At 32.9% G+C, this 19,827-nt stretch overlaps 1 protein-coding gene across 1 annotated transcript in view; it reads left to right on the top strand.

The window, feature by feature from the left end:
* Positions 1-19,827, top strand: part of LOC118183166 (neuroligin-4, X-linked-like) — a 727,522-nt gene that overhangs the window by 636,879 nt on the left and 70,816 nt on the right. The window lies entirely within an intron of this gene.

Here is a 19,827-nt window from a genome sequence, read left to right on the forward strand (position 1 = left end):
AAAGGCTGGGCGAAGAAATGTGTACTTAAAATTAATGAACGTCTATTGAAAGGAAGGGAAATGATACAGATGAACTGACTAATTCCTATGTAGAAATATAGAAAATACTCTTCTGTTCTTATGCAAAGGAAATGTCAAAACATTGATCAAGCACATGTGTGTTTAACGATGCGTTAGGCTTTTTACTAGGCAATGGACATAAAAACGGTCATCTAAGGATCAAAATGGCCATTTTTCCTCTAAAGAATTCGAAGAAAAAGCAACTTGTTTTCTATAGACAATTTTCTGGAAAAAAATGAGCTTGTTTGTCTGCCTGTAGGCATGTGTTTTCGATTGCTGAGACAATCAATGATCTTTCATCTTTTGTGATCTGAGTTTACTTATTTATTGTTATTGTTGGTACTTATGAAGAGTAATAAAATTTTATCTGCGAAGAAGAAATAAACTAAGAGTTCTGAAAGCAAAATATTGAAGTCTTAATAATTGAAGTTTTAAAATTTAATGTCACGAAGTTTGAACAACAATCTTATTTTTACTTTTTTACTACATTAAAGGTTGTTTATTTTTTAGTAATATTTCTTATACAGCCTCTGGTGAAATTAAAGTATTCGTCCTTCCTCACTGCTGTTGTTTCTAATTTAAGTCGTTGAATTAGCACTTTAAACTATTTAATAGAAATCTGGCTTTTGCAATATATTTGGTATTAGATGATTTATTTAAAGTTTTATCTTTATCCTACGTTACTCGTTATACTAATATTATTTACAAAAGCTTTCTATGCATTTTTAATAAAACATTTTGTATGAGAAAGTACAGAGTGGTTATAAAATAACCTTCCTATCTGAAGAGACATCTCCTTCTAAAACTAATAAACAACGTGAAACCAAATGTCGCATACAAGCTATGGAAGACACAGTTAAATTCCGAAAAGTAAAAACACTAGTCATAGTCGTCGACAGGTTAATAATTAGAATGAATGTGCAGAATGGACATTGCAAAATTTCATTAATGTTTCAAAAATTAAATATATATATATACAGAAATGAATGACATACCTTATGAAACTCACAGAAAATAATCTTTTATTCATCTACAATTTCCGATATTCTGACTTTTCTTGAGCATCCAGTGTATGGCGTTTTCTACTGCTGCGTGTTAAAACTGCCAGTGTAGATGCTTGTGAAAGCCTTTCTTATATTCTCTTTTCAAGGAAATCAGATTAATGCCACCAGTATACACAACGGATTAAGGTACCTCACAAACGACCGTCCCATGGGATGAAGTTCGGAGAACGAGACGGCCACTCTGTCGAAATATATTGGTTGTTAATTCTCTCATTTCCGAAATGCTGGAGTGAAAGTTTTTTGCACTGAACAAAGAACATGTGATAGTTCTCGATTTTGCATAAAACTGTCGAATCCAAGCACTATCTTTGCTGAAATTCAGGATCGATAAACGTTTCCAGCACTTGACGATATGTCTTACCTGTTACGATACAGGTAACAGGACCTATAGAAGTGATATTCTAAAAGAGTATAGTCGCATTGTGAACTCGACGGAGAATCTTCCCCATATGATTATTTTTGCAGAATACAATGACACTTGATGGTTCAGATGACCAATTTCAGAAACTCTTGAGTATTGAATAAACCATTCAGATAAAAATGAGCCACTTCTCCATACAATATTTTTATATAATTGTTGACAATAATTGACAATATTTGTTGATTTCCTTTCGGAAAAGAAAAGTTACAGGAAAGTCGCAGCATTATCCCTAAGATTTCTCTGATAATAACAAAATGTTTGGCAAGCCATTGCGCGATCGCTAAGGCTACTGTTAATCCCTATGTTGTCGAACAATGCAGTGGGAACCTCTGTTACTGCATTTCTTGATACTTCATTCCGTCTAAGAACCACATGTTCCCATAGTATTGGACTATCTAGTGTAAAACAGCTTTCTGAGTAACTCATGCTCAGGTACGGTATGACGCATAAAGAACAAAGCAAAAATCATTCATCGAGGTGATGACTCAATTTCCGCTCTTCCCTTTTCAAAAGGAATAAGTAGCTGCATAATCTACCTAGTTTGTGAACATTTTCTAGCATGTAGACAACAGCGCTAAAATATCTCCTATCGCCAACATTTGATACTTTTTTTGTTGTTGTTAAATTCATCCCTCTATGACTTTCACAGCTGTCTGTAATTGAAATCTGCTATGATTTCTATAAAAAGAAAGTTATTTTATGACCACCCTATGCTTTTCCCTTAAAATGCAGCTCTTGCCCTTCTTTAATTCTTCACTCTCCAAAGTTCTCACCTTTGATATAAATTTGTAATAACATTGTAATTCAGATTTGATTTTTTCATGGAGGTTTAAACCGACCTGAAAAATACCATTTGATATGCTTGAATTTATTGGTCTCGTAATGCTAATTGTTCTCGTTACTATCGAGCTGATAGGCTTAATTGCTTCTTTAGTAGAAGTGAAATCACTAAATAAGTTTTTAAAGTGTTATGAGATTTCGGACAAATCACAGCCATGTTTTCTTCTCAGAATAACAGATCAGAAGCTTCTTGATTAATAGAACAAAATCTTAATCTACTTAATTAACAAAACAGAATCTTCTACATCTATACAATAAAAACTTCTAAAGCTATAACATGACATTTAATAAGTAAAGATAGCACACGAAACGGTAAAAAACGAAATATAACATCTAAAAGCTTTCAGATTTTTATTAATAGCTTTTTGTCACTTAAACTTTATTTTCTTCGTACTCATGGCGTATAACATTTAGCAGTTAAATCACAAAATAATTTAAAACAGAATATCTCTAGAATCCCCAAAAGACTCATACAATTTTTGTGTTGCTATACATTTTTTTGGATATTCGCTATATTATTTCTTTAAAATAATACATGACGATATTATTTGGTGGCAACATCCTTTTATTTCCAAAGTATAGTGACAGATCTGGTACAGACAAAAAAGTGAGATCGACACTTTATGACAACATGCGTGCTAAAATAATTCAGTTGGTTTCTTTTGTTCCCAGGTTATTTATTACAATTGTTTTAGCTTTGAAACAAATATTGAACTTTTCAACTTTTTCCAAAATGAACTGTAAATTAAATATTAAGTTATATTTGTCGAATGTATCAATATCGAGAAAACATTTAAAATAATGGTCTTTATTTTAAATTTTAGAATACTAAGCATTAAAAATAAATTAATTTAATTCTAAATAAAGTACATAAAAATGAATAATAAAATAAATAAAATTAAATAATTTTGAAATTCTGAATGGGAAAAGTGGGACACTAAATGCAAAAATTTGAAGAAGGAAAAATGATATGTAGTCAAACTTGCATAACAAATCTACGAGTTTCATTTTATCAAATATACAAAACAAATTTTAGAATTTCGTTATTCTAAGTGAGCTTTTGAATAGTATTAAATGTATTTATTTAGTTTTTCTCTTCTATCAGTATAAATTACATCATGCAACTGAAACTAAGTAAGCAAACAAAGGCCCAACTTCTTATTTACAGTAAAAGCTGCAGGAAGCCTTTGATTTCATTCTCGATATAGTGTATGTGTTTGGCGCATCTGGTTTAACGTGGTTTTCCTACGCTAATTGCAGCAACAAATTCTACTTATAAAATAATCCCCTAAAGCAGCGGTTCTCAACCTTTTGACTAACGCGTACCATCTAAACAAGAACTGAAAACCTTTAGTACCACCACTACAAAGTACTACTACCACCACCACTCTTGAACAAAGCTCAGATCGCATAAATTTACGAGTGTTAGAGAAAAAACTCAATCAGGATGTTGGGGTTTTAATTTTTGAATTTAATAGTTAAGAATATTTTGCTTCATTGCGTACCACTGGTTAAGAACCCCTTCCCTAAACCTTTCCTTAGCAGACCGATAATCGTCACATCTTTTTAATGACTAACCACATCATAACAAATATGTATCAGCATTTCAAAATGCAGCCCCTGTGATCGTTTCAAAATTATCACCAATGCTGCGATCTTTTATACAGATTAGTTTGGTAAAAGAAAATTAGGCTAAACTATACAATTAATATCCTTAAAGTTATTAAACTAATCCTCATTTTTAATCGTCTTTTTCGAACTGTTGTGAGAAAGTTTTGATATAGCTCCAACGTTTCAACTTACTAAAGGAATCACAAGGGCAACTAAGAACACAATATAATATAAATTTTGATTTCTAAAATTACTTATTTATATAACCACAACAACAATAATAACTAAAGAAACAAAAGAAAAATAAAGAAAGAAAAGAAACTTTTATCAATAATCGAGATTTTTCTATAATCGTGCATTATTGATAGAATACGAAAGAAATAAGTCATTCTGAGTGAGCCATTTTTACTTCATTGTGTCAAGTAAAGGAAGTATATTGTAATCGCGAAAATCTTGGTATCGTATTTCAACGAAAATTTCCATTTTTATTGCTCTCGAATCCATCTGAAGGATATTACTGCATGACATATTTATGTACGAGCAGAAAAATGTGAGTAGCCTCAGAACGTTGAAATTTTATTTACGAGACTACTATAACATTTAGTTGTGCACTTCCCTTTTTGGTTACGATCGGCCACACCAAAAGTAAGTGTATATATATATATCAACCCTGTTACTCAGCTCTCTCTCTCTCTTTATATATATATATTTACATTGGTTATCATAAATTAAGGAAAAATCACAAAAATAGCTATAACTCCCTCAAAAATAAGCCAAACCGTGTAAAGTTTGAATATGTTGCCAAGTAAGCGTAGCTGAGTAAAACAGCAATATGCGTAAGCTGAGTAAAACAGCAATTAGTGACGATGCACTCGGAATACGTCATCTGCGAGGAGAATAAAATTCCATGTTTGAGAGCAAGCCAACATATTTCACTGTGATGGTGACATCAGAAATGTGAGATAGCCAATTCGTAACAATCTCTAGGCATCATTTGCCTGCAGAACTACGATGGAAAGCCACTGGGAGACTAGAGGCAGGATAAAGTCAAACAGAAGTGGCCGGATGGCTAAATGTGAGTCCTTCTGTGGTTCATAGATTTTGGAGGCTATTTCAAACCATAGATTCGGCATCTAGGAGGTTCAGCCAAGGATGGCCAACTGCTACGACGGAGCGCCGACGACCGATATTTGACATTATGTTCACTCAGGAATAGAACCGTTACTCCGACTCTTCTTAGATCCTCCCTTGCTGCAGCCACCGGAAGGTTCCTGTTAACGTCAACTGTGCGTAGAAGGCTTCACAATGGTAGTCTGTATGCGAGGCGACCATCCATTTGTGTGCCGCTCACGTCACGCCGTAAGAGGGACCGTTTTCAGTGTGCATGACAACATGTTCACTGGACGCCTGATCAATGGAGGGCAATTTTCTTTACGGATGAGTCCAGGTTTAGTTTAGAAAGCGATAGTAGGCGTTATTTGATATGAAGAGAACCTAGAATCCGTTATCATCCGTCAAACATCCGTGAAGAGATGCACACGGAAGGGGCAGTGTCTGTGTTTCGGGTGGCATCTCTTTGGGTGGATGCACAGACCTCCATGTCTTTCCAACGGAAACCGTGAATGCTCCGGTTTATAGAGATGAAATCCTTGATGGTTATGGGCGCCCATGTTCCGGGGCAATAGGTGATGCTTTCCTGTTACAGGATGATAACGCAAGACCACACAGGGCTCGCATCATAGATGATTATCTTCAACAGGAAAAAATTATGCGCATGGAGTGGCCAGCTCGATTCCCGGACTTGAATCCTAACGAGCACGTTTATGATGCTTTAGGGGATGTCTAGCTGCTCTCAATCCGCCCCCTCAGACCCTTGTCGCGCTTGCAACTGCTTTGCAAGAGCAATGGCTCTCGCTTCCTATGAAACTGATAGACCGCATAATTAAAAGCATCACGCATCGCTGGATATGCTGTATTGCTTCTAGAGGTGACCATATTCCATATTGAAGGTACTTTTCCTACAGCAAACTGACACCTTCGATTTGTTCATTTTATACATGTGCTAATTTCTATACTACTATAAATATCTGGTAATTTATTTTTATGTTATTTGATACCTTACTATACGTTGCAAATTGTGGGTAAGTTTCATAAAATTCCGCATGTAACTTTTTCAGTAATCATGATTTTGGGGACTTTTCCTTAATTTACGATAACCAGTGTATATACCAACACTGTTACTCTACTCGGTGAGCACATTTTTTTTTTTTTTTTTCATTCTTATGTGTTGGTGAATTGTGCATTTTATGCTTTAAAAGTGATCGAATTATGTGGTTTTTACGTTCCTATTAAGCTTTTTATGCCATTAGTTAATATGCATAGAGTAGTTGTAGAATTATCAACAATTTAAGAGCTGTTTAAGTGCGACTAAGCCTAACGGATCAGCTATTTGTTTGCATTCGGTACTTATCAGAATAGTGAATTAAGTCAGTTCCTGCACCTTCAGTGTCTTTCGCCGAGTAAGACAAAAGTAAACTTTCAGTTTTGTAGACCGAAAAGTCTGTGTTCTTGCCTGCTCGAGGTCTGCTTGTTTGCTTTTTTTACTTTTTAAACTGTATTTGGTGTTTTATATTTTTCTATATTTTTCAATTTTAATTAAGATATATTAAGTTTTTATGTATTTTTGCCTTGCTGCAAAATGAGAGCTGTATTAATTGAATGCGAAATATATCTCTAGTGAAATTCAAGCAAATAGGTTTAAATGAAATGCAGCAAAAAATGTGTATGTTTAATAGGCTGTGCAAAGAAGTCATATGGTGACCACATCAGATTTTTATCTTTCAACTATTTGAATGCTATATGTAACAAACATATTTCATACTTTTCTTTTATTTAAAACAGCATAACAAATTACAATTAGCTGTAATAGGAAAATATCGTGCTTTTACAAGTTATTAAAACAGTACTTTAAACTCATATTTATATGAATAAAATGTGTAATTAAAAGTGCACAAATAATTTGTTACGTGATGCAATGGGATTTTAGGTTTATGTTATTTTACATGTTATTCTATTCACGTTTACGTGTAAATGTGAATAAAATTTGCAATTTTAAACAAAGCACTAGATTTTACATTTTCTTATAATATTTCACAACTGCAATTTCATCGTTTTTCAACAAACTTCAAACCGCAGTTTTGATACAAGTATATTAACAAATACCCTCTGTTAAAAGTCAACAACCTTCAATTTAATATATTTTTTCATTGCTTGATTCTTACCTCGGTGGTAAATCCTTGATAGTAACAGGAATATGCTAATGAAATAAACATTTTCTTCCCAGTAAAGATTCGGTTTTAATTAATTCCAAGTCAGCTAAACAGTTCAGGATGAGGTTAATTACCTCAGTAATTAGGTTCCAAAGCTTTCTGTCTAGGAAATTAAGAAAATATTTTCTTTATGTTCCCGTCTATCTCTTTGCGCCTAGAGTTAAATTTAGAATTTAGAACCTGTCAGATTTTAATTAGTTTTAATAAGCTGATGATCATATTATCCTTCTCGTGCTTGTTTATGTTACGATGTAGCATTTTTAATGCCTGTAAATGCATTGTTTTTAACTGTACGAAAAAATGTGTGCACTCGTAAGCGGCATAAGATGCTTTCATTTGTCTTTCAAATTAGCATGCTACACGGCTTAACAGTATATCAGAGTAAATCATTTCAAAACAATTAACATTTCTTGATAATAGTTTGACAACTTTTCAACATCAATAATGTTAATAATATTATTTTTTCATGCTCATGAGTCAGGGTTTCGATGGGATGATTTCATTGTTATTTTAGTAATGTTTTCCATTTTCTAAAACTTTTATTTTTGTTATTATTAATGATTTTCTTATTAAAAGATGTGTATAACTCAATATATGATGTAAGATTGCTCATAATTTATTAGACCAAAGGGCGTTAGCCAAAGAAGGTCAATTAGTCTCGAAACGGCATTTTGCGTTGAATCACTAAAAGCGTTGTATCTTTTTTTCAGATTGTTGCTACCAAATATAATCGCCCTGCATTATATTTAAAGAAATTAAATAATGAAGAATCAGCATGAACGTATGCAAGTCTTTTGCATTGCGAAAAATCAACTGTACATAGAGCCATCAAATTTTAAGTAACGTAGTCCTCCACCCGAAAATATACACCTGGAAGTCCGAATTTGGAATTTGTTTTATGGTACATTTCATATTTTGTAAAACTTTAACAATTTTTGTATTAAGAATCTCAATGATTTTAAAGCGAGCAATTACGACGCTGTACGAAAAAAAAAAAAAAAAAAAAAAAAAAAAAAAAAAAAAAATTCATTTACAACTATTTAACCTACAAACTTGCAATTTTGTTTGTATAATAGAGTTTCCTTGAACACCTAGAATACCTAATTTCATTAATCTACCTCTTATAGTTATGGAATTATTAAGGTCTGAAAAGTGTCATTTTTATTACTCACTGACTGACTGATGAAAAAACTAGACCATTTCTAAGTGACTTAGATACTTGGAAATTGACATCAAAGTAGATCATTAGGCATATACAAAGGAAAAAATTTAAAAACTATATTATTATCGAGATTATACCAAATAATGCTGATAAAGAGCATTTGACAACGTCACCAATAGATGGCGTTGCGTCAATCGCCGATGTCCGCGCCACTCAGATGCTAATAAACTTTGCCGAAAGTGAAAAATAAAATCCTGCTTATAACAAATGAAATTATAGCTCAGAGGAAGAATGCAGGGTTTCCTCTCTTTTCATTTTGATACCGGTTCGGGCCTTACTACAGTGATAAATGAACTACATATCGCGAAAAGAATGTAAACAGCTTTCAAACGATAAAAGCCTTGCCTTTCAACGCTCAAATTTAAGTAACGAAACAGATGCCAGATGCAAATAAAAAAAAAAGGAAACATGAATCTGTAGTCTATCTTCTCTTCTCTATCTTCTCTTCTCTTCTTCTCTACATATAATAAAACAAAGAGACTGTCTGTGTGTGTGTGTGTGTGTGCGTGCGTGTCTTTCGTTCGCGCTGCGCGTAAGCTAATAGATCCACGGCTACGAAATTTGGTACATAGGTGCATCTAGATAAGAGCCAGTGCACCTCGAAGCGATTTTTTCGAAATTCGAATTAGAATTTGTTTTATTTTATGCTTTGTGACGAAATCGCGTCATTTAGAGACATAATGGGCTTATAGGAGAGCGAGATTTTACTTTACACACTTCATTTTCACATCGTCATGAAACGTAGGCACTTGGCTATTTTACGAACTTAAAATAAATTTCTTGTTTCAATAAATCGATTAAATACGAATATATTTAACAAAGGGAGCTTAACACATTTTCAGCCGGACATTTTCTAAAAAAGTTTATTTTTCTTTGATTTTTGGACACGTTAAACTTTCATCCTTGCGACTGCTTTTACAAAAAGAAATTTGGAAAAAATGATAATATTTTGTATTTTTTTTAATTTAAATGAAGCTTCCGAGTACACTTTTCACATCTCACATCTTTAAAAATGTGATTTTGGCAACAATTTTTCGGTCTTATTGTTGTTGATAGATTTTCGACGAAATAGAATCTCTTTTAATAGTTTCATTCTTTTAGAAATATGGGTTTGGCAACAATTTTGCATCGTATTTCTTATGTCACAGTTTTTAAAAGATTCGCATATTTCATTCTCATTTATATATATATATATATATATATATATATATATATATATGATGTATCAGCTTTAGTCGTAGCTTAAATAATCAGACGATAAGTTTAAAAAACAGGATCCATTTATTATTATTCAGGAGAAATAGCAGTTACAAAAATCAGATATCCGGAGTAAATAAAAAGAATTACTAATAACTTTTTGTATGAAGTTTACTGCATCGTGACATTTAAGAAAAAGCCCCGATATTCCTTTTGCGAGTCTTTTTATAGCCTCTGGAAAGGCGGAGCTTCCAAGAAATGACGTAAGCCTCGTCAGCCAATCCAGTTCGCTTTAAATACTTCCAGAACATCCTATAACTGTACGTGTAGAAAAAGCGGGAAAAACAACTTGACTACGCGGGCTGTGTATTTAATTCCACGTACTTTCAAATAAGAGAACGTCGCCATTAAAAATGAAAAAGAACATACAGTTAGAATTTTAAGTGTATTCTTGACTATGGAATTTTATTATTACATATATATAATACATTTTTATCGATTTTTTTGATAAAGTTGTTCTGTAAAGTAAAATTCTGGGCGGAATTTTATGTTTTTTGAGTTGCTTTCATGTTATTTGTTGCTTATTTCACTGTTTGTAAGATATTGAAAAGTTTTGCATGATTTTTTTTCTTCAACGGAAATTTGGTTAATTTTTATTAGGATAATTAATATTTGTATTAAGGGATGTAGCTTATTTCATTGTAATTTTTTTTTTCTCTTGAAAGTATAAGATAAAATATCATTAATTATACTTTGCTTTTCAGAATTTTTTGCTTTTTGTATTCTTTTATGTTATTTATTGCTCATTTCACTGTTTTTAAGATATTGAAAGGTTTCGAGTGGTTGTTTTATAAACAATGTTCTTAACCTCCTTTATACCGTTTGAGTTCTTAAGATTTTGCAAAGGGAAGTTGGTTAATTTATTTATTAGGATAATTAATATTTGTATTAAGGGATATTGCTTATTTCATTGTAATTTTGTTATACGTAATAACTTTTTTATGAAGTTGTTCTGCAGAGTAATAAAATTCTACGCAGTTTTTAAATTTAACGTTTGGTGTTCCCTTCAGCCATTTTTTAGGTACATTAAAAAGCCAGACGAAGGCTGGCAGCGAAGCTGCTAGTATGTATTTAAAAGGAAGAGTCTGCTTGTGTGTGTGTGTGTGTGTCCTTCTTTCGTAAGCTAAAATATATCCAGCGCTGCGAGATTTGGTACATAGGCTGCATCTAGACAAGAGCCAGTGCACCGCAAAGCTATTTTTTCAAAATTCGAATGAGATTTTTTTTTCATCTGGAAAAATGTAAGGGTGTTTTATGTTTTCTGATGAAATCGCATAAAATCAATGACACGCAACCATTGTTGCTGATATATCACTGTTGCCGATATCAGCACTGCTACCACTCGGAAAAATGAGGATGATCATTCTGTGCAGTTTTTAAATTGAATGTTTCTCTTAGGTACTGAACGTTTGTCGAGAGAAGGCAACGGGAAGTTCGTTAATTTATTTATTAGGGTAATTAATATTTGTATTAAGTGATATAGCTTATTTAATTGTAATTTTTTCTATGTGATACATTTTTATTGAAAAATTTTTTTTGATAAAGTTTTTCTGCAGAGTAAAATTATGTGCAGTTTTAAATTTAATGTTTGGTGTTCCCTTTAGCCATTTTCCGGTACATTCATAAGCCAGACGAAGGCTGGCAGAGTAGCGGCTAGTGTCAAATCAGATTTGAACATTTATATTGCTTAATAATTAAAAATAACTGTTTAAACTTATTGTTTACATTTTTACGTCCCTTTAAAAATCTAAAACTTAAAAAAAAATTACATTATTATCGAGGTTAAACCAAGTAATACTCATAGAGAATGTCTGTAATTTAATAATTAAGAAATTGCTAATAAAAAGAATTCAATGCAGCGTAAACGCAACATTTCCACCGTTATGGAAAATATAGAAATTGCTATTAAAAGGAAACCAGTGCAGTGTGAACACAAGAAAAAAAAATTGAAGGTCGCGTATTTTTTTAAACAAGTGTCTAAATAAAAACATAACCTTTAGTTTAGCTTTCAAAAGTTAATGATATAGCAACAATATAAGTGTGAAAAAGGAGCCAAGTTTGAGAGAAACGAAGGTCCGTGTAGTCGATGTGACCGATAAAATGGTTGAGATCTAACGGATGGCAAGTTCCGTAGCAGTTCCTTTAATCATAGCTAATACAACGTTTTGAATAATACATTTCCCATGTGTAACGTGTATACGAGCCAGTTTCCCTTAGAAAGTCCTCCACGAAGGCATCCCTCCCCTTAGGCAGATACCCCTCGAGGCTTTGTCATAATTACACACACACACACACACACACACACACTGAATAATACAACGTTCTGCAATTCGTTTAAAAAAAAACAACTCATTACTTTCTTTGATATCGTATTTCTAACTTGCAAGTTAATTTCTAATTGGAGAAGTCAAGTTTTTTCAACGTAATTTATTGACAATTAAAACTTGCCAAGTTAGAAATCTGATATCAAACAAAATAATAAATTGTTTAAAAATGAATTAAAGCACATTGTACATTCCTACAGCTATGATTAAAGCTACTGCAATGACTTCGTTATGTGGAAAATAGGGAACTACAGCTATGATTAGGAAACTGGCCATCCATTAGGACTTAGCTCATTTTCACATTTATCTTGTTGTTATGATTAGTTTTACAGTATGATTTTAATTTTTATTTTACAGCAATTCTGATTACAGTACTCGGTATCCTAGCAATTTTTATGTTACATTACATATAATGCGTAATGTTGCAGATTTCGGATTCGAAGTGGTATCTCAAGCAACTGAAGTAAATGAAAAAGAAGAAAAAACTGAAACTTAATTCCAACTTAAGATGAATGACATTTACTTCAGTTAAGATAATCAGAGTTTCTAGAAAACTCATCTTAAGATGTGAAAATTATTTCAAAGTACAAAATTATTCACAGACAACGGTCGAAAGCTGTAATTACCGAGAAATAAGCTAAATGATTCAGGGGTCTGCAAATGATCGAAACTTAAATGAGTTTTCCTCATAGCTTTCTAATATTTATCCTACTCCTCAAGAAGAAGCAAAGGCAATTCTGGACTAAGCCAAGAACTTCGGAAATGGGTTTTCCAGAAACTTCTAAAATGTCATCATGTCCTTGTAAAGGGGTTTTTCTTTGTAAAGTGAGTTGTTTTGTCTATGGTTTTGTTTCTACTTGAGCCGTGTTTATAATGCTTGCATCAATGAACTCCAGAGTCGAAAGTTATACAAACCAGTTTATAAAATAGGTACAAAACTGAAAATTCGAAAAACAAATACATGCTAAAGAAACATAACTTTAATAGTTATTAGTAAATATTTGACTCAACTCAGATGTTATTTTAGAATGAGAAAGTATATTTTGCAATTAATTTTCATTCTGTCTTATCAAATGCATCTAATGGCAATCGATGAAAGCTACATCTTGCTCTCAAACTTAAAGGGGTTTATTCTGATTCAAAATACCGTGATAAATATATTAATTTCATTAAATATGTATCACAAGAAATGCATAAGCAGCACTTTGTAAAATTTATTTAAACATCAAAAGTCAGCTTTTACAATTACACATTTCGCATTTGAGTTCACATTGGTATAGTGCATGAAACAGAACCTGATTTTCCTTGCATAGTAATTTCAAATTTACGAATTCAATATTGAAAGAGCGAACAGGAAATTTTGATCAGTGTATAGTAATCAAATTCGAATTCATAAGTAGTATATTTATAATATTTCAATTAATTTCGAAAATCTTTGTGTATTTTACCCATAACAATCCTGATATCTGAATCCCTAATAAGCTGTCATAAGGTCCACGTATTAATATATCTCCGAATCTATTTCGCAGAATATATTATTATTTGATGACAAAGCATTACAAAGTATTAACTCATATTTGACGTTTAATAAAATTTCGGAGCATTTATTAAATGCCTCTCTCTTTTCAGAAAGTTATAACGAACGATAACATTTGTTAGCGGGCAATGACACAATTTAATGAACATTCTAAATTGTAATATAGCTTCTGACTGAATGTTTTAAAAGTGTTACCCTACATTTATAGAATATTTTTCCTCGTTACTGTAAAATTCACATATGAACATTTATTATGCATAAGATGCGAATTTGTTCACAATACCAAACTGGAAATTATTTATTCAAATAATTTTGTCCCACGTAGCATTTTTCGAAACTTGTTAATGCAGCATTATCCTTCACTTTTTACTATCTCTTCGAGATACTTTCTGACTATTTCTAGTTTTATAACATACTCATTTCAAAATCTAATTTAACTGTTTACTGAAGACTCGCAGATGAATTTGTAGTTTGCTTCATAACGCAAGTTTTCCTTTCGATATTCGCTTACGGCAATAAAACAAACGTTGGACAGAAATTAGTTTCATTATAGCTTCCTACAATTCGAACATGATGTAAATCGAGATAAATGCTATTGCGAATTTGTTTAATAGACATAAATCGATTATTTAATTTTGAAAAGAATTAGAGTATTTAATTTAGTTAAGACACATGAAAGGTATTTGAGTAAGGTGCATTTCAGATTTGAAAGAGAATCGAATCTGAGTGTCTCTTATTTCTTTTTATCTACCAGCAAGCACTTTTCTGCGCTTAAATTATCCCATTCCAAGAAGGTAGCAAGCCCCAGGCGTTGATCTATCCCAGGGATTCGAACCCCGGCCCGATATCTTGTGTATCAGCCTATACTACCACCATAACTAGACAGAAACCTGAGTAGAAATCTTAACAAAGAATCTAAAAGGCTTCATATGCACAATGTGTCCCTGGTAAAATTACGTGATTTTACTAGAAGCTGGCTTTTCGCCAACTTTAAAAACCATTTTCCAGCTGTTAAACCTAACTGAAAAATTGTAGCTAGGTTAGGTTTTAAGTCAACCATCTTAATGCTTTTATTTGCAGTTAACATGTGGCTCAAGAGGTTTATACTAATAAATGACAGCCTTTCAACTTTATTTAAATAAACCAACTGTAAACTGCGAAAAAAAAGGGGAGAGTTCCATATCTTCCGTTCTGCTGGGCCGATTGACGAAATTCAACTTGCGTTTTTCATGTTTCGAAAGCGCGACTTAGGATATGTATTAGATTTATATACAATATTCTTCTAATATAGGTATTTTGACTCAAAATCAGACTAATTATGGTTTAAAGATAGTTACAGATATTATAGTTTAAGAATTGAATCTTGCGAGTGAATTATTAGTACTTACTTTTGAGTATATTTAAATTAAAATATTTGCTTAGGGATGATTCCGTATTAGAATAATGCTTAGTTTTAAAACAATACTAGAGTGGTTCATATTATATTTAAAATTATTGTTTCAGCTTGGATATTTTCCCAGAACGCCTTTTTAGGCTGAAAAATTCGAATTTATTTTAAGTGCTACAGCAATGCAATAATTGTTCGAGTGTAAATATTTAGAACGATGAGTATGATTTAACTAAATATGTCCTTCAAATTCAATGCGTAAAATATGAAATTAATTCTGATAAAAGTTATAAGCAATTTTAAGCCTTAAGTTTTATTTTTGTGTTATCTCGTTTAATCTCAGGATTATGAGATATATCCTAAATTTCCCAAAATCAGAATCAAAGTAAGAATGCAGATTTTGAAAGATTCGTATGTTACTAGAATCTTCGGTTTGACTTATTTTGATTTATCTGATCATGGCAAAGCACCGCGAGGGTTATCTATCTAAAGTTAGGGATGCGTTCGTAAAGGACTTTCTAAGAACAACTGTATTGTATACATGTTGCACATGTGAAAAACCCCGAAAATGCTCAAACAGTCAATCCGTTTGCCAAGATTCAAATCCCAGCCGAACTAACAGTGTTTAGCGACTTTACCGCTTGGCCACTGGTGGACCATAGAATTTCTGGAGTTTATCATAACAAGTTTAAGAATGCATTTTTTTTAAATACACATATGTTTATTAAGAAATATAATTGTAATTAAAACTTGAATGCTGAGGCTTATTTTCCTAGCATACTTGATAAAAATGTTGGATTAATAATTAATTTTTTTCCTCCATTTCCACTGAATTTTAAAACAGACTAAATACAAAGAATATTATTTCATGAGTTAACACAAATAAATAGAGGCTCAACATAGAGAGCTGAATTCTCTGCTTAAAGTTATAGCAGTCTGAGCCACGTCAATTGAATTCGTTTACAACAATAGCTTGCTTTTTCATTGATGAAAGCTTCTATTTTTCGTAATAAAACTTATCTTTTCAACATTTAAGCTAAAACGTTCCACGGACTTTTAGATCAGTATTTAAAATATTTCAAAATAGTGCGAAGATTCGTGTTTTCGGTTCTCGATTTTTCTTTCAAGATTTGAATGTCTCATTCGTAATTTCCAATCTAAGTTATGGAGGTATAATGATGTAGCAAAAAATTTACCCATACCTAGGAAAGAAGCGGTATATCATAATAAATCTGGTCAAGACCATAGAGAAGACAGTTACAAGTAAATAAACGTATAGGGCATACGATCAATGTACAAGTGATCTTTAGTATCGTAGGTGCTAAACATCAGTTGTTCATAATTTCCCTTTAGTAACCATCTGAAAGGGAGGAATCTTTCAGTACAGTTAAGCGTCCGCAAAGAACGCATAGAGCTTCCCAAAACGCTCTAACCCAAGAAGCACATGATGTAGCAAATACGTTACTACGACCACTTTGCAACCTTTTGGACCAGTTTTGCAACGTCTTTACTACGTCATGTGCTACTTCGGAAACGTCTTTGTTCTGAGGTCCCGTTCCTTAAAGTTTACCTAATGTGGCATACCGTGCAACTTCGTACTAGTATTTATTAAAAATGATATTTTAACATGTGAGACGTAATATCATTTCAATACAATTTAAAATTCAGAAATAAAGTTATAAACATTTGTCTAAATGTAAAAAGAAAATCAGAAAAAAAAAACCCATAAAAGGTAATAATGGGAAGATAAATAGTTGAACAGACGGATCAGTTAACAATAGTTCAAAAGTTCAAATAATTTCCATAGCTTTAAATTGTTTGGGAATAAAATCAAAATATTTTAATTAAGAATACGAGAATTAAGAGAATTTGGAAAATTTATCAGCATTTTAAGGAACATTAGAATTAAATAAACTGATGTTAAAATGTGGAGGAAAAATATGATAACTTGGACGGTGCCTTTCGGCCATATGCAACGAATACAGTTTTTTACTGTAAGATTAGCAGATTTTTTTACTGTAAGATTAGATAAAACATTAGTAATTACATAATGACCGCCGCCTACATATGAATTAAAAATAGAAGAATTAAATTTTAAATAAAGTAAATAATGACTAAACTATAAATAACTAACAAAATTAAAGAAATATTCTTGAAATGGGAACTATAAAAATATCATTACGGCTTATAAAATTAATAGACTCAATTGTTCATAATATCGAATTTATGGAGCATGTAGTATGAAACACTTTGCAATGATCTATATTCTAAGAAAAGGGAGCGATTTCGTAATTATTTTAAATTACTGATATTTATACTCATTTCTAAAGAAAAATATTTAGAATACAAAGAGGTTATTTTTACAGCTTTCAAGTAATTTTCCTTAGTTTAGGAGCATGAAAAAATACAATCATAAAGAAATTCCTACTTCCTACCTGTACAAATGTCGGAGCTTTTCATGTATTCCATATGAAAATATACAGTGAAGTGGCCGGAACCGAATATAAAGTTTATAAGGTATTTCTCCCGCTTCCCTAGCGTGCCTTCGTGGTGTAGTGGTCAGCACACTGAGCCGGTATTCAAGAGGTCCGTGGTTAGATTCCCGGCGAATGCCGTTGCTAATTTTCCTCCATCATACAAATCGCGCTTTTGAGACAGAATACCTAATTAAAAAATACCTAATGTCTCTACAGTGGCGCCCGAACTAAACGTGTGTTGGATGAGGATTCTCCGCACCCAAGATTTGGCGATTAGGTCTCCTAAGATCACCAGTCGCCCTTTATAAGGAGGATTATATAAGGTATTTCTCCCACCTTCTTGGCGTGCCTTCGTGGTATAGTGGTTCTGCAAGCTGGGCCGGTATTCCAGAGGTCCGTGGTTCGATTCCCGGTGCAGGCGGTTGCTAATTTTTCATCTGTCTTGCTTCCAAAAATGCCTAATATATCTATAAGTTAATTAATGAAAGATTTTTATATGGAGATATCAATCCTAAATTTGGAATTAAATTATAAATGCGTCTTGTCAGAAAGCATTATTCCAGAAATTTTGCCAATGTTATTAAAGCTAGTTGATTTTGTTGGTATCTGATTTTTGAATAAGGTCGAGGTATGACAAACTCTCAGACACGGTGACTGGGTGTTACTTCTTTGGCTATATTTGCTTGATCTCGCTGAAATGACCACTATGAACGTAGATGCTTTCCTTTTCTGCAGTAACAAGTTGTGGAATAAAAGCAGCTAAAACATGAAGAACTACATTTGAAGTTGTACTGTATGCTCGAGTAGTGTAAAGGCTAAAATATCTTTGAATTAAATTTAAACATTTAATTTTCCATACCGTCACTGGTTATGTTCAAATGCCGGCTCCATAATTCACCATTTTCGTTATTAATGTTTTAAGAAGATTTCATGTAATATGAGAATTTAAGGCGAAGTTTATCCATACGGTCATCATAGATATATGATGGTAGATAATAATGCTATACCAAACTATGTTCAAGTGAGAATTCCAGAACACACAGTGAGGTTAATGAGGAACATTTAAGAGAAATGAAGTGTCAGTAACAGCCTTCATTGCTGCAGAAACGGTCCATAATTCCTTACAGATTAATATGGTGTAGAGCGTCTTCGGACATGCCAGATTCTGTGTAATTGGCAGACAGGTCAGACAAGTTTTGCAATGGATATATCATATCCCAAATGTGCTTAATGTGGAAATGATCAGGATAGGCAAAACAGGACGATCTACGAATGGCCATGGGAGATTTACAGCGTTGTATAGAAAGCTGGTTTTGAGATGCTCTAAGTGCGAACTCACATTATCATCTCGAAAAATAGCCTCTGTTTGGTTCGACAAGATGTAGACTAGAAATATCGTAACATTTCAACGTGACGCAGTGCGCAGAGTAGTTTGCTGGATACCTAACTGTGACCGGGCGTCATACGCAATGGTACTTCACACGATAATATCTAACTTAGCTTAAATCTATCCCTCCATAACAACATCAGGTGAGCAGCATTCATCTGGTCACTTCCATAGATGAATGAGGCGGTCGTCCCGGCCAAACGAGAACCTACATTCATCGCTAAAAATCATACTTCTTCTGTCCGCTACATTTCACACATCATATATTTTTGCTAATAAGCAGGCGTTCAAATTAGGCGTCGCATGGGTGCCGAAATGAAATCAACGTTCCTTTAGGCGTCACCTAATAGCTCCAGATGGCCCTAAACGGTGACAGTGTGTGTAAAATCCACCAAATTTAATTTCTTTTTCCAAATTCCATCCAAATTTATTTTTCTTCCCAAGAGTGAAATCTGTTGCCACTGGAGTGGTTGTGACAGAGTCCATACATCTAGTCGTCCTTCACGGACTGTCACTGCCCCTCCGGACGCTGATGGGCGAAATATATGGAACCACTGCTAACAACATTGTTTCACTGTTTCATCGCCTGGACCTTCCTAGACATTACCCTAGACTATGTCCATATTATCTCCATTGCTTGAACCTCCTTAGTTGTATATAAGTTATTCGTGTTCGTCTCTGAGGTAATTGCGTTGGCTACGGCCAACGACATTTCTGAAGAAATCAGTTCAAATTTATTGTACTTAACTTTTATATCTGACAGCTTATTGTTTACGATGCATCGTGCATGTGTTAGGTGCCTTCAGTGGTTATGTATATTTATTAACGTGTGAAGCAGGGTTAGATTTATTTGCATGTCAATTGTCGTTACGTTACGTTACGTGTTCGCCTTGCATGGGTTTCATTGCTGT

This window comes from Stegodyphus dumicola, chromosome 3 (genome assembly GCF_044657685.1).
Source record: "Stegodyphus dumicola isolate Sdum_Otavi_A_Nest chromosome 3, ASM4465768v1".
Lineage (NCBI taxonomy): Eukaryota > Metazoa > Arthropoda > Arachnida > Araneae > Eresidae > Stegodyphus > Stegodyphus dumicola.